Source organism: Phoenix dactylifera, chromosome 4 (genome assembly GCF_051530095.1).
Source record: "Phoenix dactylifera cultivar Ajwa chromosome 4, Ajwa_hap1_PhDact_Kaust_v1.1, whole genome shotgun sequence".
Taxonomy (NCBI): domain Eukaryota; kingdom Viridiplantae; phylum Streptophyta; class Magnoliopsida; order Arecales; family Arecaceae; genus Phoenix; species Phoenix dactylifera.
Genome location: NC_143193.1, coordinates 40220411 through 40247595, shown reverse-complemented (window position 1 = coordinate 40247595; position 27185 = coordinate 40220411).

Here is a 27185-nt window from a genome sequence, read left to right as displayed (position 1 = left end):
GATCTCTTCTTTCTACGCCGACGCAACTTCCATCTCAGTCCGGTAAGCATAGAACGCTTCAGCCTCCCCGTAGGCTACTCAAATTGGTGGCCTGGTTCCATAATGACATCTCCAGAACTGAAAGTCGATTCTAAGCCCGGATCATCGCTCAAAACTTTTCACAAAAAAATTCGACATAGGTAATGAGGAATGCTCAATGGGTTGCTCGGCTCCAATCTCGCATACATTACCGATGACCGAGCGACTCTTGCCCCTCGACTTTATCTGGACAGCTTGAGATTCGGGTAAAGGGATCTCCTCAGAAAGAGATCCCCCCAGTGTCCTGGCTGTGGATAACCCTGAGTGGATCCAGCAAGTTGGGAAGTCTATTCAATCTGCTCAAGAAATAGAACTTCCCTCTCTGGATGTTTTGTTGGTTGGTTAATTGGTCACATTTTATTCCCCCTTCTCATAATAAGAATGTAAATAACGCCGTCAGTGAGTGATTTCTCGTATGTGTAAGCTGCAACCGATGATGTTAACTGGCGATGCAGAATTCCCAAGTCCGAAGCCGTCGAAATGGTCATAGAACACATGACCGGACCGCTAAAGACTGCCGTCGCTTATGGAAACCCAACTACCTTCATGAAACAATTTGATAGAAGTGTTTCCACGACTCTACCACCCGGCCAATCCTGTTTGTTCCGCCGGGGACGGAGGCGTCTGGCGTTGAGGCATGACGGTCTGCATCATAGCCAGTATCTGTTCCATCTTGGCATTCAGATCAGCGATTTGGCGCATTTCGTCGGAATACATCCTGTCTTTTCACCTTTGTAGTCCTATGCATAGTCTCTTTAGTATCAAACTCGTCTCTCTAGCTTGGATAGAAGATCCAACCCCCTGAAGCAAGGTATGCACGAACCACTTGGACGAGGTGGGGGCCACAATTCCGTCTCCATCTACTAAAACTACCGAAAATGTTTCAAAAAAAGTCCCGCGCCTTGCCTGGTTCTAGCATCTCATGGTTTTAATTCGACAACTCGATCGCTTCTTCCTTTGCTGGAATTTAAAAAAAATATAAATATAAAATAAATATAAAATTTTTGCTTGATCATTTAGTTAAAGGAATTTAATGTCATGCCACAAAACTTTAAAAAAAAATTTTATGATTGTTGCATGTAGTGTAAAGCATGTGCATAAAATATTCTAAGGGCAGAACCCACTAAAAAGATAAGATCGAAATTTCATCACTCGTCCTAAGGCCAAAAATTATCACAGTGCATAAATATCCTAAGCCTAATCATATTAAAAATAATTAGACATTGGCCTTAGGATTTTCGAGCTCAATAGGCTCTTGGAAAGAAGCAACTGAAGGTCACTCCAGTGAGAACTTTAGTAATTGGTGATGTCTAGGCAAGTTTTATAACAGTGAAAACTGTTACGGAAATTGTGGTACTTAAGTGAGCTTCGTGCACCACCACACACCCTGGGACTTACCTGATCACTAGTTACTAGATCATCTTAACTGTAGAGTGATTGAGTAAACCCCTATTTGATTTTGATGAGCTAAAGCATTTGAGTATATTTTATGTTGTACTAATGAATTCAATCTAGTATTTCAGGCAAATATGTGTGAATTTCTAGTTAAGTGCCTTAAGCTTTGGTTCAAAGTAATTTGGATAAGTATTGGACTCAATTTGAACCAAAGTCTGCATCCCGAGTCAACTTCGGAAGATTACGAGTCGACTCCGAGTGGTTTAAAGGTTCTAGCACAAGCTCGAGTCGACTCCGGTACTCTACGAGTCAACTCCAACTGAGAACAGACAGAAAAACATAAAGAAGAGTTTCAGACCCTATCAGCGAGTTGACTCCAAAAGGTTTCGAGTCGACTTCGATGCTTGCCGAGTCGACTTCCGACGGTTACGAGTCGACTCCAAAGGGTAACAGACAGAAAGATAGAACGATGGATTTTAGACCCTATTACCGAGTTGACTCCAGAAGGTTATGAGTCGACTCCGACGTTTGGCGAGTCGACTCCTAGTTATGTCCGAGTCGACTCCCAGAGGAAAGCAGTTTGAAAGGCAGAGAACCAATCTCGAAAACTCTGTGAACGAGTCGACTCCAAGAGTTCCAGAGTCGACCTCCAAGTCAGCCGAGTCGACTCCAACAAAATGCGAGTCGACTCCGAGGTAGTCAGTTTAGTAGACAGAGAATTAGTTTTTTCGGACTCTGAGAACGAGTCATCTCCCGAAGATCTTGAGTCGCCTCTCAAGAGAGCCGAGTCGACTCCAAGAATACCCGAGTCGACTCGAGGAAGAAAAACAGAAAGATAGGTTTTTGGAACCCTGAGAACGAGCCGACTCCTAAGTGCCAGAGTCATCTCCAGATGTTGGCGAGTCGACTCGAGGTTTGGTCCGAGTCGACTCCAGGACGGGGCAAGCACTTTAATTCAAATCCTAAACAATGGACGAGTCGTCTCTAGTAAAGCATGAGTCGACTCCAGCAACAGCCGAGTCAACTCCAGATCGCACGAGTCGACTCCGATCCCAACGGATACATTGTCAGGATGTGCAGACGGGACAGAACGGCTCCAAATCACTCTCTAACGGTTAGTTTTCAAATGGAACCACTTAAATAGCCAGAGTGAACAGTAGTAGACAACAAGAGAGCTATTCTATCTAAGCATTAAAGTATTTCAACTACCAAGAGTTTTCGTTGAGTAAATCCAAGAAAAATAAGAAAGAAGTGCATTCAACTTAAATCTGAAAGTGCTTCCTTCGCATTCAAGGCTCTACTACTGTCCTCCATCATTCGGCACATTCAAGAGGAGACTTAGAAATCGAGAAGCCCCCACTTTCTCATCTGAAATCTGTTTAAGGGCTTCTAACTCTACTTTGCTTATATTGTTCTCACACTTGCTTTTTTAGAAGCTTTCTTTGTAAACTTCCAAACTTTGTTTGTCTTACTTAATTCAATCAGGGGATTGACTCAAGGGTTGTAAGGTTCGTTGGGGAGCCAAAGATAAAACCAACGGTGTAAGGTTGTGGTTGGCGAACCGGGAAAAACCAACTGGGTTTGATTGTGAACCCGAAAAAACAATCGGATGGTTCTAGTCGATGAGCCTATGAAAACTGACCGAGTTCGTTGTGATCTCGTGAAAAAAACAAGTTGGGTTGTGAGCTTGTAAAACAACCGGCTGTAATCCTAGGGATTATAGTGAACACTCAAGTGCGGTTTGGGGAGTGGACGTAGGAGCAAGAGTTGGCTCCGAACCACTATAAACTTTTCTATGTTTGTATCGATTGTTGTCTCTTTCTCTCTCTTTACTCACTGCATCTAGTAAACTAACTAATTTGCTTGCAATCGATTTAGTTAATTACTCATTATATTTTTAATTGGTCAAGATTTAATTAAAATCCAATTCACCCCCTCTCTTGGATTGTCTACTTGGGCAACAAGTGGTATCAAAGCAGGTGCTCTCATATCGATTGGTGTTCCAATCCTTAAAAAGAGTAAAAGATTAAGATGTCAACTCCTTTTGGATCTTCCCTTAGTGAGGGGCAATCCACCAATAGGCCTCCATTGTTCAATGGAGCTAACTATACCTATTGGAAGGCTAGAATGAGGATATTTATCGAAGGCCAAGATTATGATGTTTGGAGCATCATAATTAATGGACCACATATTTCTTCTATCTATGTTGATAACATTGCTATACCCAAGCTTGAAAAAGATTGGGATGATAATGATAGAAGGAAGGCACAACTAAATGCCAAAACAATGAATGTTCTTTATTGTGCCTTGGATCCTAATGAATTCAATAGGATCTCTACTTGTAATTCTGCAAAAGAGATATGGGATAGACTTGAAGTGACCCACGAGGGCACAAATCAAGTTAAAGAATCTAAAATTAACATGCTAGTTCACAAATATGAACTATTTAAAATGAAGTCTAATGAAACCATTTCTTGCATGCTCACAAGATTTATTGATATTGTCAACGGCTTAAAAAGCCTTGGCAAAAGTTATACTAACAGTGATCTTGTCAGAAAAATTCTTCGCTCTTTACCAAGGTCATGAGAAGCCAAGGTCACGGCAATCCAAGAAGCAAAAGACTTGAACAAACTGCCACTCGAGGAGCTTCTTGGATCACTAATGACACATGAGCTCACAATGAAACAACACAGCGAAAAAGAATCCTTCCATAAGAAAAAGATAATTGCCCTCAAGTCTACTTCTTCTAACAAGGATCCTTCTTGCAGTAGCAGCAGTGAAGAAGAAGACAATGAGGAAGATGAAGAAGAAGCTCTTCTTGTACGAAAATTCAAAAAATTCATCAATAAAAAGAAGCCCTTCCATAAAAAGAGAGTTCCTTCGAGTTCTTTCTACAAGGATAAAGGTAAGAAAAAGAAAAGTGAGGGAACCGGATGCTATGAATGCAAGAAGTCCGGTCATTTCAGAGCCGACTGCCCCTTGCTGAAGAAGGGCAACAAGTATAAGAAGAAGAAAGCTCTTGTCACCACCTGGACTGACTCCGATAAATTATCATCATCATCGGAGGAGGAACAAGAGAAAAAGGCCAATTTCTGCTTTATGGCAAATGGAAATGAGGTAACATCTGAAACACATTTAGATTTTACCTTTGAAGAATTGTATGATGCCCTTAATGAACTAATGGATGAATATAGGTCAATAAATCTTAAAAACAAATAATTGAAGCTAACTAATCAATCCTATATTCATAAAAATAATAAATTAATTAAGGATAAGGACTTTATCATAAAAGAAAACTTAGAACTTAAAACAAGTAACTAATTGCTAACTCAAAAAACTGGTACCTTAATTAAGGATAAAGAAAGACTAACTAAGAAAATTTCAGAACTTAAAAACAGCAATCAAACTCTAAAAGATAACTTTACAAACGATTTAAGCTTACTAAAAATAGAAAAACTAAACTTAATAAAAGAACTTGAAAAATATAAACCTATTGTTGAGAAGTTTATCTATAGCTCTGAAAAACTTGATATGAGCCTTAATAGTCAAAGAGCTGCGTTTAATAGAGCCGGGTTGGGGTATAAGCCCAAGAACAAACAAAAATTTCTCAAAAACTTCTTTGTAAAAGCCGGTGAAAGTAAAACTAAAAATGTAACTTGTTTTTATTGTGGTAGAGTAGGACATAAAACTAATATATGTAACTATAGAAAAACAAAAGCTAAAAGAATGATTAAAAAGATTAGGGTTCCAAAAGGAACCAACATAACTAACCTTGAAGGACCCAAGAAAACTTGGGTACCTAAGATTGTATGATTTCTTTGTGTAGGAGTGTCTTGCAGCCAAGCTCAATAAACACTGTTGGTACTTGGATAGTGGCTGCTCAAGACACATGACGGGTGACAAGGAGCAATTCTTCATCCTAGAGTCTAAAAAAGGAGGTGCGGTGACTTTTGGAGACAATAACCAAGGTCACATCATTGATATCGGTAAAATACAAATCACACTTTCAACCTTTGTTGATAATGTTCGGTTTGTAGATGGTCTTAAGCATAACTTACTTAGCGTTAGTCAATTATGTGATAGAGGTTTTGATGTTCTGTTTAAGCCATCTTTATGCATCATAACCAACTCAATTGATAATAGCTTAGTATTCAAAGGACTAAGACGTGACAATATTTATGCAGTAGATCTTGAAGATCTTGCCAAAAATAGCCGCTGCTTAGTAGCTAGTGATACTAAGGTCAATGATGCAAGTTGGTTATGGCACCGTAAATTAGGTCATGCAAGTATGGGTAGACCATCTAAATTAGTTAAAAGAGATTCTGTGATTGGTTTGCCAAAGCTAAAATTCGAGAAAAATAAAATTTGTAGAGCGTGTCAATTTGGAAAACAATCTAGAAGCTCTTTTAAATCTATAAATTATGTCTCTACTACTAGACCCCTTGAGCTACTTCACATGGATCCTTTTGGACCAACTAGGACCACAAGCCTTGGTGGAAATAAGTATGATCTTGTCATTGTAGATGATTTTTCTAGATATACATGGGTCATATTTTTAGCTCATAAAGATGAAGCATTTTCAGTATTTAAGAAATTCCATAAGAAAGTGACTAATGCAAGAAATGCTTCAGTTATAGCTATTAGGAGTGATCATGGAACAGAATTTGAAAATTATCTATTTGAAAAATTTTGTAGTAAAAAGGGGATAACTCATAATTTTTCTGCACCTAGGACTCCACAACAAAATGGAGTGGTTGAAAGAAAGAATAGAACTCTAGAGGAAATGGCTAGGACCATGCTATGTGAAAGTGATATCCCAAAGTATTTTTGGGGTGAGGCTATTAACACATCATGTTATATACTAAATAGAGTTTTATTGAGACCAATTATAAAGAAAACACCTTATGAACTTTGGAGAGATAGAAAGCCCAAAGTAAACTATTTTCATGTTTTTGGTTGTAGGTGTTTTATTCATAATAATGGCAAAGATAACCTAGAAAAATTTGATTCCAAATCTGATGAAGGTATCTTTTTGGGGTACTCTACATCAAGTGGGGCATATAGAGTCTTCAACAAAAGAACACTTGTTATTGAAGAGTCTATTCATGTTGTTTTTGATGAGACTAATGATGTTTTCTCTAGCAAGAGAGTAGCTTTTGATGATGATGCAGGGATATTTGAAGAAAAGATAGATGACATGACCTTGCAAGAGGATGAACCGAAGCAAATTGAAGACTTCAATAAGTCAAGAGGTAATTGCTGAACATGAGCTTACAAAGGCTTGGAGGTATGCTCACGGTCACCCTAAAGAGTTAATCTTAGATGATCCATCTCAACCTGTTAGAACTAGAGCCTCTTTTAGAAACTTAAATAATTATCTTGCATTTGTTTCACATTAGAGCCTAAAAACATTGAAGAAGCTGAAAGTGATGTAAATTGGATAAATGCTATACAAGAGGAACTTAACCAATTTACAAGAAACAAAGTATGGAACTTGGTTGAAAGACCCTTTGAATACTCAATAATTAGAACTAAATGGGTATACAAAAATAAACTTGATGAAAATGAAGTTGTGGTTAGAAATAAGGCTAGACTAGTAACAAAGGCCTATAAAAAAGAAGAAGGTATAGACTTTGATGAGACCTTTGCTCCTGTGGCTAGACTTGAGACAATTAGATTGTTACTAGCATTTGTATGTTTTAAATATTGTAAATTATTTCAAATAGATATAAAAAGTGCTTTCTTGAATGGGTATATTAATGAGGAGGTTTATGTAGAACAACCTTCTGGTTTTGAAAATCATCAATACCCCAACCATGTTTACAAATTAAATAAAGCACTTTATGGTCTAAAACAAGTCCCTAGAGCTTGGTATGAAAGACTTAACAAATTTCTATTAGACCATGAATTCTCTAGAGGAAATGTTGATACAACCTTATTTTTAAAAAAGAAAAATAAAGATATGTTAGTAGTGTAGATTTATGTAGATGATATTATTTTCGGTGCTACTAACAATCGTTTTTGCAAAGAATTCGCTGAATTAATGCAGAGTGAATTTGAGATGAGCATGATGGAAGAATTGAACTACTTCCTCGGACTTCAAATCAAACAATTTAAGGAAGAAATTTCCATCAATCAAGCTAAGTACATCAAGAAAATGCTGAAGAAATTTGATATGGATGGAAACAAGTCGATTGGCACTCCCATGAACTCATCATGCAAACTAGACAAAGATAAATCAGGTAAGTCAGTAGATCAAAAGCTGTATAGAGGTATGATTGGATCATTATTATATCTTACAGCAAGTAGACCTGATATCATGTTTAGTGTATGCATGTGTGCTAAGTATCAATCTAATCCTAAGGAATCACACCTAATTGCAGTTAAGAGAATTTTTAAATATCTAATAGGAACAAAAGACATAGGTTTATGGTACTCTAAAGAATCAAGCATAAACTTAATAGGGTACACTGATTCCGACTTTGCTAGTTGTAAACTTGATAGAAAAAGCACCAGCGGGTCATGTCAATTTTTAGGAGAAAACTTAATTTCATGGTTTAACAAGAAACAAAATTTGGTTGCACTATCTACGACAGAAGCCGAATATGTTGCTGCCGGAAGTTGTTGTGCTCAAATTTTATGGATCAAGTAACAACTTGAAGATTATGGCATTAAACAAGATAAGATTCCCATAAATTATGATAATACAAGTGCCATAAATCTAACTAAAAATCCAATTCAGCACTCAAGAACTAAACATATTGAGATAAGACATCACTTCATAAGAGATTATGTGTTAAATGGTGATGTGATACTTGAATTTATTTATACTGATGATCAACTTGCTGATATCTTCACAAAATCCTTGAGTGAAGATCGATTTTGTACTCTTAGAAGAGGGTTAGGAGTGATTGATCCATTCCTGTGATACTCTTCCTTAATTCATTGATAGATGATTAGCTTATGTTGGATATAGGATTTCACGTCTGTGATCATCAAATCTTTTCTTAAGTTCTAAAGATTTCCATATTTCTCTCTTTTGGCATGGAATTAACTGAGATTTTGAGTATGTGCCAGAGTTCGAGTCGACTTGAATGAATTTAAGAGTCGACTCGTGGGCGAGTCGACTCGTGGGCGAGTCGACTCGCGCATATTCAGGAGTCGACTCGAGGTCGAGTCGACTCGGCTTTACTGGAGTCGACTCGAGGTCGGGAATCCATCTTTTAACCCTAATCGAAATGATGTTTTCCAAACTTCTTTTTCGGCCGCCACTGTTCAAAAATCCTAGAGTCGTCTCCTACCTCGTCTCCGACCCCTTTCCTCATCCTTTCCCCCGTGTTTCTTCTCTTTTTCCGTCATTTCATTCGTGTTTAGGTCAAAAATACCTAGGAAAGCCATCGTCCCGAGCCGGAAGAGACCTCTCACCGTGAGCGGCACCGAGAGACGGTCCAAGGCGCGAAACGAACCCGTGAGGCCTCCACCTCCGATTCCTTCTCCGCCTAGATTGATTTCCTCGCGTCCGTGCGCCGGAAGGGTTGTCTCCACCGGGAGGAAGGTCAACTTCGACTTCCTCTCCCGAGAAGGGTTCACCTTAGGGCATCACCTTAGATCCCAAGGCCTAGATTACTTCTGTTCCCTTGACCTCCCTACATACCCAGGGCTAGTTAGGAAATTCTATGGGACCGTCACACGGGGTGGCGGTGGTATTCAAGGGACTGCAGCAAATGTCCCTATTTCTATTTCGGAGGATCTCATTGCTCGAGTCCTCCACCTCTTTCGAGAGGGGATTGCTCCCACACATCCCACTGATAGGAGTGAGGCCCTTACGGCCATCCTAGGGAGACCACCTCAATCTTCCATAGAGGAGGTGTTTGCAAATCAGCTTTCAACTGAAATGCGACTCCTCCTGAGCATCATATCTAGGACTCTCTTTTCTAAGACCGGTAGGTTTGATTTTATTTCTGAAAGAGACCTAGACTTGATGTTCTACATTCTACATGACATTCCCCTAAACTTCCCAAAACTTATCTATAGCTACATCTGTGAACCCCTAGATAAGCCTAGGTTGAGTCTCCCCTACAGCATGCTCTTCACACTCATCTTTAGGGAGTTAGAAGTTCCTATCCCTAAGAGGGAACCCTCTCGCTTACTCAGATATACAGATCATATGGGTGAGGGGACTCTCCATCGGATGGGTTTCCACAAGGTGGAGGGTGTTTGGGTTAGGAAGTCATCCACATCCACACCATCTGACCCTACTACTCATCACTCACCTATCTCTGACCATGATCAGGACCACTCCACAGAACCTTCCACCTTCCCATCCACAGTTGGTCCCTCATTCACTGCAGAGCCCTCGACCTCTGTTGGACCTTCCACAGTGCCACCACCTCAGCAGCCACTAGAGGTCAGGATTAGTCTTGAACAGCTCCGAGAGTTGAGGGATGACATAGTGAGGGAATTCAGAGGTACCTCCAGTGCACCCTCCACTGACCTCACCCCCTCCACAGTAGCAGTCTCTATGATGGTAGTCGAAGTTAAGGAGGAACTATCCAGCTTGAGGAGTCTAGTACAAGGTCAGTACTTGAGCCTCACAGCTATTAAAGAGGACACGAGGCAAATGCGAGATAATATTAGATCAGAGCTGCTAAGGCAAAGTCAAGGTGTAGAAAGGCTTGCAAATGTATTGATAGACAAGCTTGATACAATCAATGAAAGTGTGACCCAATTGACCCAGACACACGCTACGACGACCTCAGAGATTATTGCACAACTAGAGAATGTGTCTGAAGGAATGAGCTTAGTTTTGCAGGCTCATCAATGGAGCATGTGCGCATCATCTTCTTCTGCTAGACGTCCTTAGATTTGTACTTTTATGTAATCATTTAAAGTCCTTTTGGATTTTCAATCATGTACTCAAATTTTGTAATCAATGAACAGAAGTCATTTTTCGAAAAATTGAGCATTGTGTCTTTTGTGTTATGACTTTGTGTGTTATGTGCCTCTACATTGATTCTTTGATACTTCACCTTTTTTCTATGATGATAAAAAGGAGGAGAAAATATGATACATTGAATGTAAAAGGAATCTCTAAACAAGAAAATTTCTTAAGCAAAATATGATTTGTCTTTATGGATTCGATACCTCGAGGCTCATTATCTCTCTGTTGGGGCTCCTTAAAGAGTAATCTTCAGAATCTATTCAAAGGATATTCGGAGATTAGTTGAATTATATTCAAGAACAAATCATCAGATTTTTCCTTCTAGAATTAAGAATTTCAAGTTTAAAACATTGAACGAAAATTCAAAAAACTCGAGCAAAATTCAAACAAAATTGAATGCACATGCTGAGGGGGAGAATCTGAAATTCTAAGAAAGCAAATTCATTAAAAACATATAAGCTAAATAATTGATTGCATGTTTTGAAGGCTTATATAATTCCAAATGCAAGGAGGAGCTTTAATTTCAAAGTATACTGACTCATACCTTTCAATTTTGGATACACTAAATGACTGACATTTGAATTCATTTCGAAACTTTACTACAATTTACTTCTTGATTGAGCAATTCACTTTAGACATACTCAATGTTTTGTCATCATCAAAAAGGGGAAGATTGTGGAGTGATTGAGTAAATCCCTATTTGATTTTGATGAGCTCAAAGCATTTGAGTATATTTTATGTTGTACTAATGAATTCAATCTAGTGTTTCAAGCAAATATGTGTGAATTTCTAGTTAAGTACCTTAAGCTTTGGTTCAAAGTAATTTGGATAAGTATTGGACTCAATTTGAACCAAAGTATGCATCCCGAGTTGACTCCGGAAGATTACGAGTCGACTCCGAGTGGTTTAAAGGTTCTGACACAAGCTCGAGTCAACTCCGGTACTCTACGAGTCGACTCCGATTGAGAACAGACAGAAAGACAAAAAGAAGAGTTTCAGACCCTGTCAGCGAGTCGACTCCAAAAGGTCTCGAGTCGACTCCGATGCTTGCCGAGTCAACTCCCTCGACTCCAAAGGGTAACAGACAGAAAGACAGAATGATGGATTTTAGACCCTATTACCGAGTCGACTCCACAAGGTTACGAGTCGACTCCGATGTTTGGCAAGTCGACTCCTAGTTATGTCCGAGTCGACTCCTAGAGGAAAGTAGTCTGAAAGGCAGAGAACCAATCTCGAAAATTCTGTGAACGAGTCGACTCCAAGAGTTCCAGAGTCGACCCCCAAGTCAGCCGAGTCAACTCCAACAAAGCGCGAGTCGACTCCGAGGTAGATCAGTTCAATAGATAGAGAATCAGTTTTTTCGGACTCTGAGAACAAGCCATCTTTCGAAGAGAGCCGAGTCGACTCTCAAGAGAGCCGAGTAGACTCCAAGAATACTCGAGTCGACTCGAGGAAGAAAAATAGAAAGATGGATTTCTGGAATCCTGAGAACGAGCCGACTCCTAAGTGCCTGAGTCATCTCCAGATGTTGGCGAGTCGACTCGAGGTTTGGTCTGAGTCGACTCTAGGATGGGGCAAGCACTTTAATTCAAATTCTGAACAATGGGCGAGTCGTCTCTAGTAAAACATGAGTCGACTCCAGCAACAGCCGAGTCGACTCCAGATCGCATGAGTCGACTCCGATCCCAACGGATACATTGTCAGGATGTGCAGACGGACAGAACGGTTCCAAATCACTCTCTACGGCTAGTTTTCAAATGGAACCACTTAAATAGCCAGAGTGAACAGTAGTAGACAACAAGAGAGCTATTCCATCTAAGCATTAAAGCATTTCAACCACCAAAAGCTTCCGTTGAGTAAATCCAAGAAAAAGAAAGAAGAAGTGCATTCAACTCAAATCTGAAAGTGCTTCCTTCACATTCAAGGCTCTACTACTGTCCTCCATCATTCGGCACATTCAAGAGGAGACTCAGAAATCAAGAAGCCCCCACTTCCTCATCTGAAATATGTTTGAGGGCTTCTAACTCTACTTTGCTTATATTGTTCTCACACTTGCTTTTTTAGAAGCTTTCTTTGTGAACTCCCAAACTTTGTTTGTCTTACTTATCAAGGGTTGTAAGGTTTGTTGGTGAGCCAAAGATAAAACCAATGGTATAAGGTTGTAGTTGGTGAACCGGAGAAAACCAACTGGGTTTGACTGTGAATCCGGAAAAACAATCGGGTGGTTCTAGTCGGTGAGCCTGTGAAAACTGACCGAGTTTGTTGTGATCTCGTGAAAACAACAAGTTGGGTTGTGAGTTTGTAAAACAACCGGCTGTAATCCTAGGGATTATTGTGAACACTCAAGTGCGGCTTGGGGAGTGGACGTAGGAGCAAGAGTTGGCTCCGAACCACAATAAACTTTTCTGTGTTTGTATTGGTTGTTGTCTCTTTCTCTCTCTTTACTCACTACATCTAGTAAACTAACTAATTTGCTTGCAATCGATTTAGTTAATTACTCATTATATTTTTAATTAGTCAAGATTTAATTAAAACCCAATTCACCCCCCCCCCCCCCTCTTGGGTTGTCTACTTGGGCAACATTAACTGGTATGCTCAAGTTTAATCTGAAAGGGAGATTAGGAGCTGTCTAATCTAGGAGAGAATTTTAGAAATTTTTACCTAATAATTCTCCATGCAACTAGATTTAAGATGCTACTAAACCTCACTTAATTTTAAGACTAATAGAGCCAAATTGTTGTGCAGTGATGTGTGTCTAGCCCTTCTTTTCTCTTAGGATCTCGTTCATTTTAGGAGTCAAATCTAATGAATTGTTGATAATGTATGCATGGTAGAAGGTCATTAAGGGGTAAGTTAACACCATTTGATCCTGAGATTGATAGAACTTTTCATCACAACCAGCGAATTGTAAGCTAACCGTTAATCTCTACAATGGGTGAACATATTAGAACTTCGAATGAGTTGTTCGCACCCGCATCCGCTTGTCCCCCTACTTGCATAGTGTTACCAATTAATAATGCAGCCCAATTCAAGATTCGGGCTGCAACAATAAACATGTTATCCAAATTTTATGGGTTTGAGAGTGAACAACCGTATATTCATCTAAACAAATTTTTGACAATCTGTCAAACGTTCAGAAATCAAAACCTAGATGAAGAGGGTATTAAATTAAGGTTGTTTCCCATTATTTTAGAGGATCGTGCTGCTGCATGGCTGTATTCTCTTGTTTCAAATTCTATCACATCATGGGAACAACTATCTAGAAAGTTCATGGCTAAGTTCTATCCTATGGTAAAGACTGAAAAAATTAAGGATGCTATCAGAACTTTTAGAGAAAAATCTGAGGAGGAATTTTTCCAGCTTTGGAAAAGATTCCATGATCTTTTGGTCAAGTGCTCACACCATGGGCTTGACAAGGCTAATCTAGTATATTTTTTTTACAAAGGATTACCTCCAGCACACAGGAACATGATTGAATCCATGCATAAGGGTAGGTTCATGAACCAAACCCCTGATCAAGCTTATGAGTTCCTTGTTGACTTAGATGAAAATGCCCAAAATTGGAGTAACTACGGTCAGGAGGTAGATAGAGATGATTATGGGTCTAGAGAACTAAGTACCTACGGAATAAAAACAGATCCAGAACTCAAGAATGTCATGTCCAATCTGATGAATGGAGTGAACAACCTGAGCAAAAAGTTGGATGATTTCACTATTTCCACTAACTCAAACTCACAAAAAGAGTCAAATTCCATCCATCATGAAAGTGGAACATGAGCCACAAGGCTTATGTATCTTGTGTAACAGTTCTGAACATCTAGTGGAGTGTTGTCCTAGTTTACCCAATATTAAGGTCGAGCAGGCAAATGCTCTAAATTCATATAATGCCTTTAAGAAACCCACTCCCAACTTATTCAGCCCAGTTTATCACCCTGATAATAGGTTTCACCCGAACTTCTCATACAGGCAGACTAAACCTATTCAACATCAAGATGATCCACCAGGTTTTCAGAAGAATTTTTCCAGGATAGGTAAATCACAGATAAACTAATCTTGGATCCACATATTCCTACTTATAGTGCCCCTATCCCTCAGCAATCTACATCGTTGGAAGCCATGATGGCTAACATAATGAAGCAGCAACAAGACTTCATCCAACATCAACAACAAACCAATATGGCTCAAACCCAGACTAACCAATTCCATGCACAAGCAATTGCAAAACTTGAGGTTAGTTGGAGTAAAATAGATAACTCTCTAGGGGATAGAAAGAGAGGTGAATTACCCAGTCAGCCAGTGCCTAACCTTAGTAGGCAACAGAATCAAGGGCCGAGAGGCCAGTTTCAGATTGACTCAAATAAAAATCCAACTCATGAAGTCCAAGCAATTACCACTTTACGGTCTGGCAAGCAAGTGGACAACAAGGTCCAACTTTCCGTATAAGAAAAAGAAAAAAAGCATGAACCGAACCCCACTCAGAAAAAGGGACAAGAATAGGAAACATAAGGAATAGAGGAGAAACCAATAGAGACATGCACACCCAAAGCTCCCTTTTCTAGTAGACTACAAGACTCCAAGAAAAAATCTCAGTATGATGAAATCATGGAGGTTTTTAAAAATGTTCAAATAAATTTACCCTTTCAAGATGCCATCAAACAGATCCCCTCCTATACGAAATTATTAAAAGACCTCACCATGGTAAAAAGGAAAACCAGTATTCCTAGGCAAGCTGTGATGGCGGCACAAGCCTCATCCCTCATTCAACAATAGATTGCCCCAAAATACAAGGACCTTGGTTGCCCCACCGTTGAAACTAAAATAGGAGAAACCATTATCCGGAGAGCCCTCCTAGATTTAGGAGTTAGTGTAAACTTGTTACCCTATTCTGTGTACACAGAGTTGGGTTTGGGAGAATTAAAACCCACAAACATCACTCTTTCGTTAGCAGATAGGACTGTAAAGTACCCCAAAGGAATTGTGGAGGATGTGATTGTAAAAGTTAATGAGTTCTACTACCCTGTGGATTTTGTAGTCCTTGAAACTGAACCAGTAAAAAATTTAGAAAGTCACATCCCGGTAATCCTAGGTAGACCATTTTTGGCCACTTCAAATGCTGTGATTAGTTGTCGAAATGGAATAATGACTCTAGCCTTTGGGAACATGACTGCCCAGCTCAATGTTTTTCGCAGTAGTAGTCAGTCAACTGAGATGGATGATTTGGAAGAAATTCATATGATCGAGAACATAATTAGCAGTTTTTTTGAAGAGTCAAGTTATTCTGATCCATTAGAAAGATTTTTGGCTAATTTCGGTCAAGATTGTGAATCAAGTCAGGAGGTGAATGCATTGTTAGATTCCATTCCTGTGATGGATACTAGCTTTATGGGCTACCAAGTACGAATCATTTCCTATTTCGAAATCTTAGCTAGTGCCATCCAATGTCAAACCTCCCCAGCTAGAACTTAAAGACCTTCTCGAAAACTTGAAGTATGCATTTCTTGGAAACAACAAGACCTTACCTGTTATAATTGCAACGAATCTAACTAAACAACAGGAAGAGAAGTTGTTAAGTATCCTTCGGAAGAATCAGAAAGCTATCGGTTGGTCTATAGCTGATATTAAGGGGATTAATCCTTCTGTGGTCCAACATAAGATCCATCTAGAAGAGGATGCAAAAATCTCTAGAGAACCACAAAGACGACTTAATCCAGTCATGAAGGACGTAGTTCGAGCCGAGGTCATCAAGCTTTTAGATGCAGGGATTATATATTCTATTTCTGATAATCAGTGGGTAAGCCTAGTTCAAGTCGTACCCAAGAAGTCTGGCATCACTGTAGTAAAAAATGGTCACAATGAGTTAGTCCCTACTCGAATCCAAACGGAATGGCGAGTATGCATCGACTACAGGAATCTTAATGCCATAACTAGAAAAGACTACTTTTCTCTACCCTTCATCGATCAAATGCTAGAACGTCTAGCTGGCCACTCTCATTACTGTTTCCTCGATGGTTATTCTGGATATAACCAAGTTCCTATTGTACGTGAGGATCAAGAGAAAACCACGTTTATCTGTCCTTATAGCACTTTTGCCTATCGTCGCATGCCTTTTGGGCTATGCAATGCACCGACTACATTCCAGCGGTGTATGATGAGTATTTTTTCCAACATTGTGGAATAATTTTTAGAAGTTTTCATAGATGACTTTTTGTATTTGGATCCAATTTTGATGAATGTCTGCACCACTTGATACTTGTTGTAGAACGCTGTAAAAAGAAAAACTTAGTTCTTAACTGGAAGAAGTATCATTTTATGATAGAATCAAGCATTGTTTTAGGACATATTGTGTCACAAAGGAGAATTGAGGTAGATAAGGCCAAAGTAGAATTAATTGCTAAATTGTCACCTCCCAAGATTGTTAGGAAAATTCGATCATTTTTAGGGTATGCGGGTTTTTACCGCCTCTTTATCAAGGATTTTAGAAAAAATTGAGACTCTATGTGATATTTTTAATTTTTCGCCAACTTGTGTAGCTGCTTTCGAAAGACTGAAGTCTGAATTGACTTCAGCACCCATCATAAGGTCTCTTGATTGAAGTCATCCTTTTGAAATCATGTGTGATGCATCTAATTATGCCATAGGTGCCGTCTTGGGTCAGCAAGTGGGAAAGCTTCCCCATGTTATTCATTATGCGAGCAAAACCCTGAATGACGCCCAACTCAACTATTCCACCACTAAAAAAAAATTGTTGGCGGTTGTTTTTGCTCTAGATAAATTTCGTTCCTACCTGATAGGATCTAAGATTCTTATTTATTCTGATCATGTCGCCCTTAAGTACCTTCTCACAAAGAACGATGCCAAGGCAAGGCTCATTCGTTGGATCCTATTGCTCCAGAAATTTGATCTCAAAATTTGAGATAAAAAGGGATCTGAAAATGTAGTGTATGACCACTTGTCTAGACTGATTGTTAAATCATATGCAGAATCCTTACCTGTATCCGAAACTTTTTCGGATGAACAACTAATGATGATTTTCCATACCAATGTTCCATAGTATGCTGATATAGTCAACTACCTCGTTACTGAACAAATGCCCAGCTCTTGAACCAAGCAGGAGCAATTTCGCTTCCTAGCTCGTGTGAAGTGGTATTTTTGGGATGAATTATACTTATTCAAATACTACTCTGATCAGATTATCCGACAGTGTATCCCTGAATACGAACAAAGGAATGTCCTTTCCTTTTGTCTGACCATGCTTGTGGTGGTCATTTCAGTGGTAAAAAAGATGGCTGCAAAGATTTTGCAGTGCGGATTCTATTGGCCCATACTATTGCATGACTCACATGAGTATTGTAAAACATGTGATCGATGTCAAAGACTAGAAAAAATTTCAAGAAGAAATGAGATACCCCTGAACCCGATCTTAATTGTAGAAATCTTTGATGTTTGGGGTATTGATTTTATGGATCTTTTTCCTATGTCGTTTGGGCACCAATACATATTCCTTGTTGTTGACTATGTTTCCAAGTGGATTGAGGCTGTCGCGTGTAAGACCAATGATCACAAAGTGGTGATCAAGTTTCTTAAGGAGTCTGTCTTCGCTCGCTTTGGCACCCCTCGTGCTATCATTAGTGATGGGGGGAAACACTTTTGCAATAGAATTTTTAAAGCCCTTGCTAGGAAGTACAACATTACCCACAAGGTCGGTACACCGTATCATCCACAAACGAGTGGACAAGTTGAGATTTCCAACAAGAAAATCAAGACCATCCTTGAGAAAACTATCAATTCATCTCGAAAGAATTGGTCCCTTAGGTTAATAGATGCATTGTGGGTATATCGTCCGGCCTACAAAACACCAATTGGAATGTCCCTATATAGGATTGTCTATGGCAAGGCTTGCCATTTACCTGTCGAGTTAGAACACAAGACCTATTGGGCAATCAAATGCCTAAATTTTGGTCTCGACAAGGCGGGAGAACATAGAAAACTTCAACTCGATGAGCTTGAAGAAATTAGGAACGATGCTTACGAGTGTGTTAAGAAGTACAAGGATCGCATGAAGGTCATGCATGATAAAATGATCACTCGTAAGAAATTTCACCAAGGACAAAAATTCCTTCTATATGATTCTTAATTACATCTATTCTCTGAAAAACTTAAATCTCGCTGGACTGGCCCATACACGGTAGAGAAAGTGCATCCGCATGGTGCAGTAGTAATATGCAATACCAAGGATGGTAGGTTCTTTCAAGTCAATGGACATCGTTTAAAACCATACCTTGAGTATCTGAGTTCAGAAGTCAAGAAGACACTTCTGACCGATCCTGTTTATCATGAATGAATTAGAATTGTTTGGCTGAAGACATAAAATTTAGCGCTCTTGGGAGGCAACCCAACATGTAAAATTACTAACATGTAGGTTTGGGGGTATTTTCCCCAATCTTCAATTTATCTAGCCATATCAAGGTCCAAAAATCAGGTAATGTCTTCTCTGCCCTATTATTGTTTTAATTTTCTCAACATTGAGGACAATGCTGAATTTAAGTATGGGGGTAAGAATATTTTTGATTTTTTTGCCTAAAAAAGATTTTTGTGCCTAAAAAAATAAAAAATAAAAAATAAAAATAAAAGAAAAATATGGAGGATTTCAAATTTTTAACTCAAATTTTAGTCCTTTTGGCTGTATAAACTACGAATTGCTTTGACAATAGCTTCGAGTTAAGGAACATGATAGCAGTTCTAGCTTGAGTTTTTTGTCCCACCTGTCTTCTGCTAACATGATAGAAGATGATTTAGCACCTACACATAAGCACATGAATAGTGGGGTATGTAAACTTGCAACTATTATAAATACTTTTAATCTTCTGGATAATTTAAAGTTATATGTATGATGAACAACCTAAAAAAAAAGAGAAGAAGAAAATAAAATGAGTTTGAGTCTTCTCACTGAGTAACCGGGCCTCTTGCCTGGCAAGCAGCGAGTGTTCGCGTAAAAAGGTGAGGATGACTGAGATTAAACTCTAAGTGACTAATTCGGCCTTGGGGCCTAGTTGATTTGAGTTATTAAGCCTGTTAGGTATCTTTACACCTAGTGCCCTGAGCCATCTGGATCGAGAGTCATTGGCCTAACACTCACTATATGGGTTAGCTAGAAAGCTTAATAAGGCTAAATATTGTACAAGTCATTCTTCTTAGCATTCAATCTGATTAAAAATTAAATCTTGGGTGTTCATTACCATTTAACTCTAGAAAGTCTTATAAATTAGAGTGATCATGTTGGAAGTAAGTGAAAGCCACTCATTTATATGATACTATCTTGCAAATTAGAGCGATCATGCGTCTGCTCCATGTCCCTGCAATCGGATCCCCCAAGCACCTCATCCGTGATCAACTCCCTCCCATCGATCATGCGACCCAGACGATCGGCTCCTCCCAGCTTCTTCCGTCCGTTCCAAGCTGCATCTAGCCTTCCGATTCTCGCCATCAAGGAGAATCCCAGCCTCCCGCGCCCCATTGATCGCGATCTCCTTGCATCGCATCCGCCTCTACTTCCGGCCGTGATGCATCCAAGAATCCAGCCGTCTCAACCCGGATGACCGCCTCTTCCGCATCTCATCCCAAGCATCTGTAATCAGCCATGCTGTGCGTTCCTCCCAACAATCAAGCCGTGATCCAGCCTTCCGTTCCAACCTTCCAGCGCTCCCATCCCTCCGTGGCCCAAAGAAGGAAATCCATCTTCTTCCGTCCGAGTTCCAGCATCCGTCCACAATCAGCCGCCTGTGATTCTTCCCCCAGATTCCAGTGTTCGCAATCAATCCCAGCCTGCAATCCGCGTCCCAATCATTGCTCCCCCAGATCTCAGCATCCTGCGACTATAAGAGGGAAGGGGAGGCTCTCGGCGGAAGGGCAGAAGGGGGAGTTCTCGGTTGGGGCCAAGAAATGGGGGGAAGGGGGGAAGAAAAAAAAAGAACGAGCAGATCATGCTCTGTTTTGAAGGAAAGAAAAAAAAAAAGGTTTTCCACCGAAAGGGAGAAGAGAAGTGTCTTGTTATTTTTCTTTTCTTTATTTTATTTGCAGAAGAAAGGCAACATCAAGCTACCAATCTTTATTTTTACTTTTGTAGTCATTTTTTTATGAAATCTATCATTTTTCTTTTATGAAATCCGTGTTTAAGTTTCAGTTGAATTTCTGCAATTTATTTTATGCCTTCTGGAATTCTTAGTTTTAAGAGAACTCTAAAATTTTTCTTTGCTGTTCGATCTGCAGTTTTCATTTATATTCTGTCTTCAGGAATTGACCCCTACTCTGCATCAGATTTCAATTGCAAAGTTTTCTTTCTTTCCTTTGTTTATTTTTGAAGAGAAAACTAGCTCGGTTGGTTAAAGATTAATCAAGTATCCTCAAGAAATTATTTTAAAAAGAAAAAAAAATATTGCCATGAATCTTAATGGAGTTTCTACTCTTTATTTGTGTGCTCCAACCGTCTCCCTGTGGATCGACCTTCTACAACTACTATTCATCGAATAGAGGATGGTAAGATTAATATAAAAATATTTGTTTGTTGGTTAAGATTTTGACAACGACATCCTTTTTAAGTCATCCTCAGGTCTACAAAAAGATAGCCGACAACATTCGTCATGGTTCTGATACCAGTTGATAGGTTCCAACCAAAGATGGAGTCGTAAAGAAGAAGAGAAAGAATTGGTAGATTATAGCGGTGAAAGCGAACCACTGTACATTCAAATGAAATAACTCTCTGATGAGGTCAAGGGTATCACCCAGCCTCAGATCTCAGTTCCACTGGTTGTAGGCAGAAGAACGGCTGCGTCCCTCATAAGGTATTGTCCGCTTTAGGGAGAGGTTTCATAGTCTTTTCCCCTCTCACAGTTTTGCCCTACAAAAGGTGCCTTGCAAGGAAAAGGGTTCCCCCATCCATTTAGGCACAGACCTTTTCGCCACCTAGCCGATGTGGGACTAAGTTCGAGACCATTTATTCCCACAATATCAGCCCTCCCAGCGGAAAGGTCTGTGCCGGGGTCAAGGGCTTTTAACGAAAGCACCATTGATGAGGTCGAGGGTATCCCCCGGCCTCAGATCTCAGTCCCACCGATTGTAGGCAGAAGAACGGTTGCGTCCCTCACAAGGTATTGTTTACTTTGGGGAGGGTTTTCATAGTCTCTTCTCCCCCTCATGGTTTTGCTGCACAAAAGTGTGAGGAAAAGGGTTCCCCCATCCATTTAAGGCATAGACCTTTCCGCTACCTAGCCGATGTGGGACTAAGTTCGAGACCCTTTATTCCCACAACACTTTCTTTGAGTGAGAGAAAACCCATGCAAGGTAAATGCTATACTTCACGTCCATCATTCCTAAGACAGTTCACTCCATTAAATACTTCCTCCCTCTCCCCACGAGAGACCCAGGCTATTACTTATCAACTCCTCGCCATCACTCATCCACTCCCTCATCCATGCCCCCCCTATGCTTCGGAATCTATCTCCTCTCCTCGTCCCATGTCCACGACGTCGTGCCGAACCAACATGCATGGCATCGAACCACTTTTCACGTCCACGACTTCGTGCCAAGTCTGCATGCATGGCTTCTGCCCCCTCCGAGTGTCTCCCGCTTCCTCCTCCGTCATCGTGGCAACTGAACTATTCTTCCTTCCGCTCCCATCGCGACCCTCTTCCTTTCCACGTGCTTGCCTCATCCCCAAACTGCCCTTCGCTCCCCACGATTCCGAGCAGTGGATGCCGTGCGTGGGATATGGTTTAGAGACATCAGATAGCATGGGTTCGGCTCCCGGGCTCGTCAGGGTCTGGAGCACCCATCACAAAATTATTTAGTGCTACCTTAAACTAGTTTCCAAGCTTGTTGATTCTCTTTGTGGATGATATTTTTCAGTCCAAAGCATGCACCTGAAGATAGTCTTGGTAGCTAAACTGAGAGATTTGCAACTCTTAGATACATCCTTTTTTTTCATGATCAGCAATTGTTTTAGTAATTTATTCATATTCTTCTGTGGACTCTAATTTGGTCTTGTTGCATTGGAAAGCGCTTTGACGTGAATTTGTTAGTTAATCATTTGTAACAAAGAAAGTAACTCGTCACCTTCCAAGAACCTCTCTTAAAGCTTTTATTTAAAAGATCTGAATTGCTGCTTTGTTTTATATAATTAAAGTTGTACAAAAAAGACTTTTCGTGGTGAGTTATATCACAAATGTTGGCAAGAAAGAAGGACAAATAAGCACACTTCAAGATCACAATACAAATGAGAGTTTAATGGTGCATTTGTAAAGATCAGTGATGCAGAACGGGAGTAGGGTTTATGTGGTGGACTCGGATGGAAGGGTTGATCTTTGTTCTCTCTTTTGTTTTTCTCAAGTGGCGGTTAGGGTTTTGATTGATGAAAATGAAAGAAGAAGAAGATAATAATGATGAGGAGATTGGGTTTTATGGATGGCGGCCAAGTTAAGGAAGTGGCGAATAATTAGACTATTGCTAAAGTTGGAGCGTGGTGATGATGGATGCAAGGAAGATATAAGGAAGATAACTAGGTCTTGATTGAAAGAGTTTTACCTTCGCTCAAGAACCCGGAGATGGCATGAAGAAGGAGAAAGAGTCTCACCTTTCCAGCTTCTACCAATGAAGAACCTCGGCATCTCACCTATAAAGAAGAAACCTTTGGAGTCTCACTAAAGGAGGAAGAAAAAGCTTCATGCCTTTCAATTTCAAGAGCAATTGAAAATCAAAATTAATTTTGTATTGATTTATTCATCATGTTTACGTCATTAAATAGATAAGGCGTTGGAACATAATAGAAAATTAATCTTATGACAAAACTCAGATTAAGATTCATGACTAAATTCAAATACTAAGAGCTAAAAAACTCTTAACCAAAATAGGATTTGACCAAGTCAAGGGACCAAGTAAGACTCCTAATCAAAGTAGGAGTGGACTAAGTCCTCTTTGGACCAAGTCAACAACTAATAGAAGGAGGAAAACGTGGAGACTTTTAAGGAGACTTACGCACGTCACGAAGTTTTCACGCATGCCTTGGATGGAGTCCATGCACACACCTTCTTTCCATCCTAATCTCAGCCCCTTGTGGACCAAGTGAACAAGCCAACTAAGATCAAAGACTCTTCCTAATTTGGACTCAATCTCAATATGATTCAACACCCCAAACTAAAAGACTCAATTCTTACATACAAGGACTCAAGTCTCTCACACATGGACTCAATTCAGCAAATTACAAGCCCAAACAAGAACTCAAATAAACCCAATAAAAGTACTCAATGTGACCTAATAGACCAACATAAAATAGACTCAATTCAATATAATTTAGTGCTGGAAATCAATAACTCAATGTATTTCGGGCACACCCAAGCAAGGATCCAAACTCGACGTACGTCCATCATGACTTGGGCTCGTGTTTCTGCATCAATCAGTCAAAAAAAAAATAATAAGAGGATGACTAGATAGAACAGGTCTCATGAAAAAAGGAGTGTGTCCAGGCAAAATTCTTACTATACGTATAATTAAAGATCATCATGGATATAGATGTTTACAGGATGAACCCACAATGACTACCATAATCTTATCATCTGAAGCACACTTGTAAGCGAAATAGACTAAACATATATTAGGAACACCTCGCCTGCAACATAACCGAAATGGAGGCCCAGGATAGCATAATTCTAATGCAAATGGACAGATTAAAGGTAGAGTTCAGCTCAAACAAATGTAGCTACAAAGTTTTTAGTCATGTTCAGAGCTGTAAATATCTATCTGCAAGTATTTACGTATGTAATGCATGCGTGCATGTATGTATATATATGCATATGTATATATGTATACATACATATACATGCATACATATATGTGTATATATACATATATCCTTAGAAATCAACTATTTAGTAGTGTTGCTACAGTGCCATCTGCCTTGTAGCAATAAGAGTAAATTTTAATAAAAAATTTGTGTACATAAATATTTTATCCAAAAAAATTATGAGATATGTCCAAGAGAAAACTACATTAACCAGAATGAGGACTTGCAAGTGCTAAAGCTTTATTGCGCTCCAGTCTTCTTACAATAGTTCTTTAGACTGAACTTCAATAAAAATAGTACTCTAGGGCTCACTCAATCTTTTTTCACAAAAGCAGAATATGTACTGTGATACTAGATAGATGACCGTTCAGATTTATATAGGACTTAGGACTTTCTTATAAGCAAGCACTCAGAAAGAAACACATGGTAGAGATGGTGGAGTAGTGGCGATGATCATGCTCCCTGAGCCTTCTTTGGAGGTCTACTTATCGAAAGAGAACCACGAGTAGAGTCACCTCTCAGACTTAATTCATCTTGAAGTCCTTTGGAATCTGATTGTAGCTGTCATTCCGAAGCTTTTCCCTCGGAATCTTCCCTATAGAAGGCCTTTCGTGCTTTTTTAACTTTTTCTTATCCCAGCTTTGGGTATCTTGTCCTTCTGGTCATTTTAATCTCTCGGCCTTAAGTCTTATCCTGAGCAGTCTTCTATGTCAAAGAGATTAGTGATTTCTTCATCCTCTACTTCGCTTGATAGGCGAATAATGTGGTACATGGCTCATGATAAAGAATGTTGCAATAATATCTACTGTCCTTAGGATAAGGCCGATGTAGTGGTCTCTGTTCTGTTTGCATGTTGATAGTAGAGATCTCCACACATTAACTAAGCGGCTGAGTGAATTCCTGTAACATTTTAAGCATTATTTTATGAACTTCTATCTCGAGATCTTTTTCAAACAGATTTAGATTCTTGTTTTTCAAGTCTTGGATTACTTCTAGTACAATTTGATACAAATCGTTACTCCTTGTTGGTGTTCTTTCAATTAGTATCCTTGAATAATTGTCTTTTCATTAAATAAATTTCATCTTTTAACATATGTCCTTGGGGCAAAGAAAATCAGGAACTGATCATTTATCTTAGCACAAAATCTTCCCACGTTAAACACATTAAGGTTAGAGTAAACTCTGGAAACTATTTTTCAGAAATTCCGACTTAGGCTATCTTAAAAGTCGACTATTAGATTGCAACGAGCCAACCTCGGCACACTGATATAAACTGATACGCCTTCACGAGTCTACTCCTGCAGATAATGAGTTGACCCTAGAACAGTTTTAGAAGACAGACAGAAAATTGTAAAATTAATCATATTGGCGATTTGACCCATAAAGAATATGAGCTGACTATAGTTGGACAATAGTTGACAGATAGAGAACTGTAAAATTCACCATATTGACGAATCAACTCATAAAGAACACAAGCCGCCTCTAGTCAGATAAAAAGTTAACTTTAGAAGCAAACGAGTCGATCCCTGAATGACTACAGATGAAAGACATAGAGCAGTAAAATTCAGTCTGTTGGAGAGTTGACCCATGAAGATAACGAGTCGATCCTTCTCAATGGACGAGTCCACCCCCAAACCAAAAAGGTCGACCCCACAATGGTCATGAAAGAAAGATAGAACGCAACAAAAACAACAGCTAGTTCGAGTTGACATCTGAAGATTATGAGGCGACTTTTTGAGATCATGAGCCGACCCTTGAAAACGTCAAGTTAACTTTCTACGCCTGACAACAGTAACAACTACTTTTTTTGTAAATCAGAACGACCATTTTTGTCTTACAACAGCTCTTTCGACCTGTCTAATGGCTAGGAGAGTCTTCCAACCATTTGTAGGTGGTATAAATGCATGAGAATATTAAAAAAAAATAAGACATGAAAAATAGAATAAATTGAATAGCCAAGAAAAAGAAAGGAGCTTCAAAAAGAAAAATATTCAAGTGTATTCATTAAAAGCTAAAAGATTACATCTTCTATAATTAAGAGAATTGCTAAAGTGCATTCAAGTTTAATACATGCCAACCAACTGATTCAGGACTCCATTTATTTTGTGTATATTTTACTTTAAGGAGTTGCAATAATGTTGTTTTATATTTTCTTCATATTCTATTGTGACAAGTTTCTGAATTTGAAATTGGAGAAAATGTCCATCCAAATCTTGAATTACATTGTATTGATGCTAGAAAAAGTCTCGGGTGCAGTTTTGATTGATTGCTAGTAAAAACCCACTAGATAGATTGTGAGCACGGCCAAAACAATCAGACTGTAATCTTAGAAAGATTATAGTGAAAATTTCTAAGAAGGATGTCTTAGGGAGTGGACGTGGGTGCATGATTGGCACTAAACCACTATAAATTTGCTGCATTTATGGTGCATAAATTGTATACTTTGATCTATTGTATATTTACTTTTGTTAATTACTCATTACAAATCACACACGCTTATCAAGTTCTATTCCGCTGTATTTTACTTAAAGTTTTTGAAAAGCTCAATTCACTCCTTTCTTGGGCTGTATAGCGAGGCAACATAAACAAATCCTCAATGCATATCTTGAAAGTCATTCAAACTAAGCATTCCTGAGGTGTAAAGGTGAGAAATCTAATTGAGCAGAGATGCTATTCGCACTGGATACGAGCAAAGAATTTGCAAAATTTTCAATATAGGTAGTTTCGTTGATAACCGATCTTAAACAAAAAAAAAAGTGAATTTCCATCTGCTGATGATCCATTTATATTGCTCATCTTAAGTCAGATAATCTAGATTTCGCTTAAATAAAGAAATATGCTACTCTCTAATGCCATTATCCTACAACAATCGTTAAAGTGGGGAAGCCCTATAATCTGAGCTCCTTTTTTTACCCACATAGCAACCTTCACTGGGCCCTT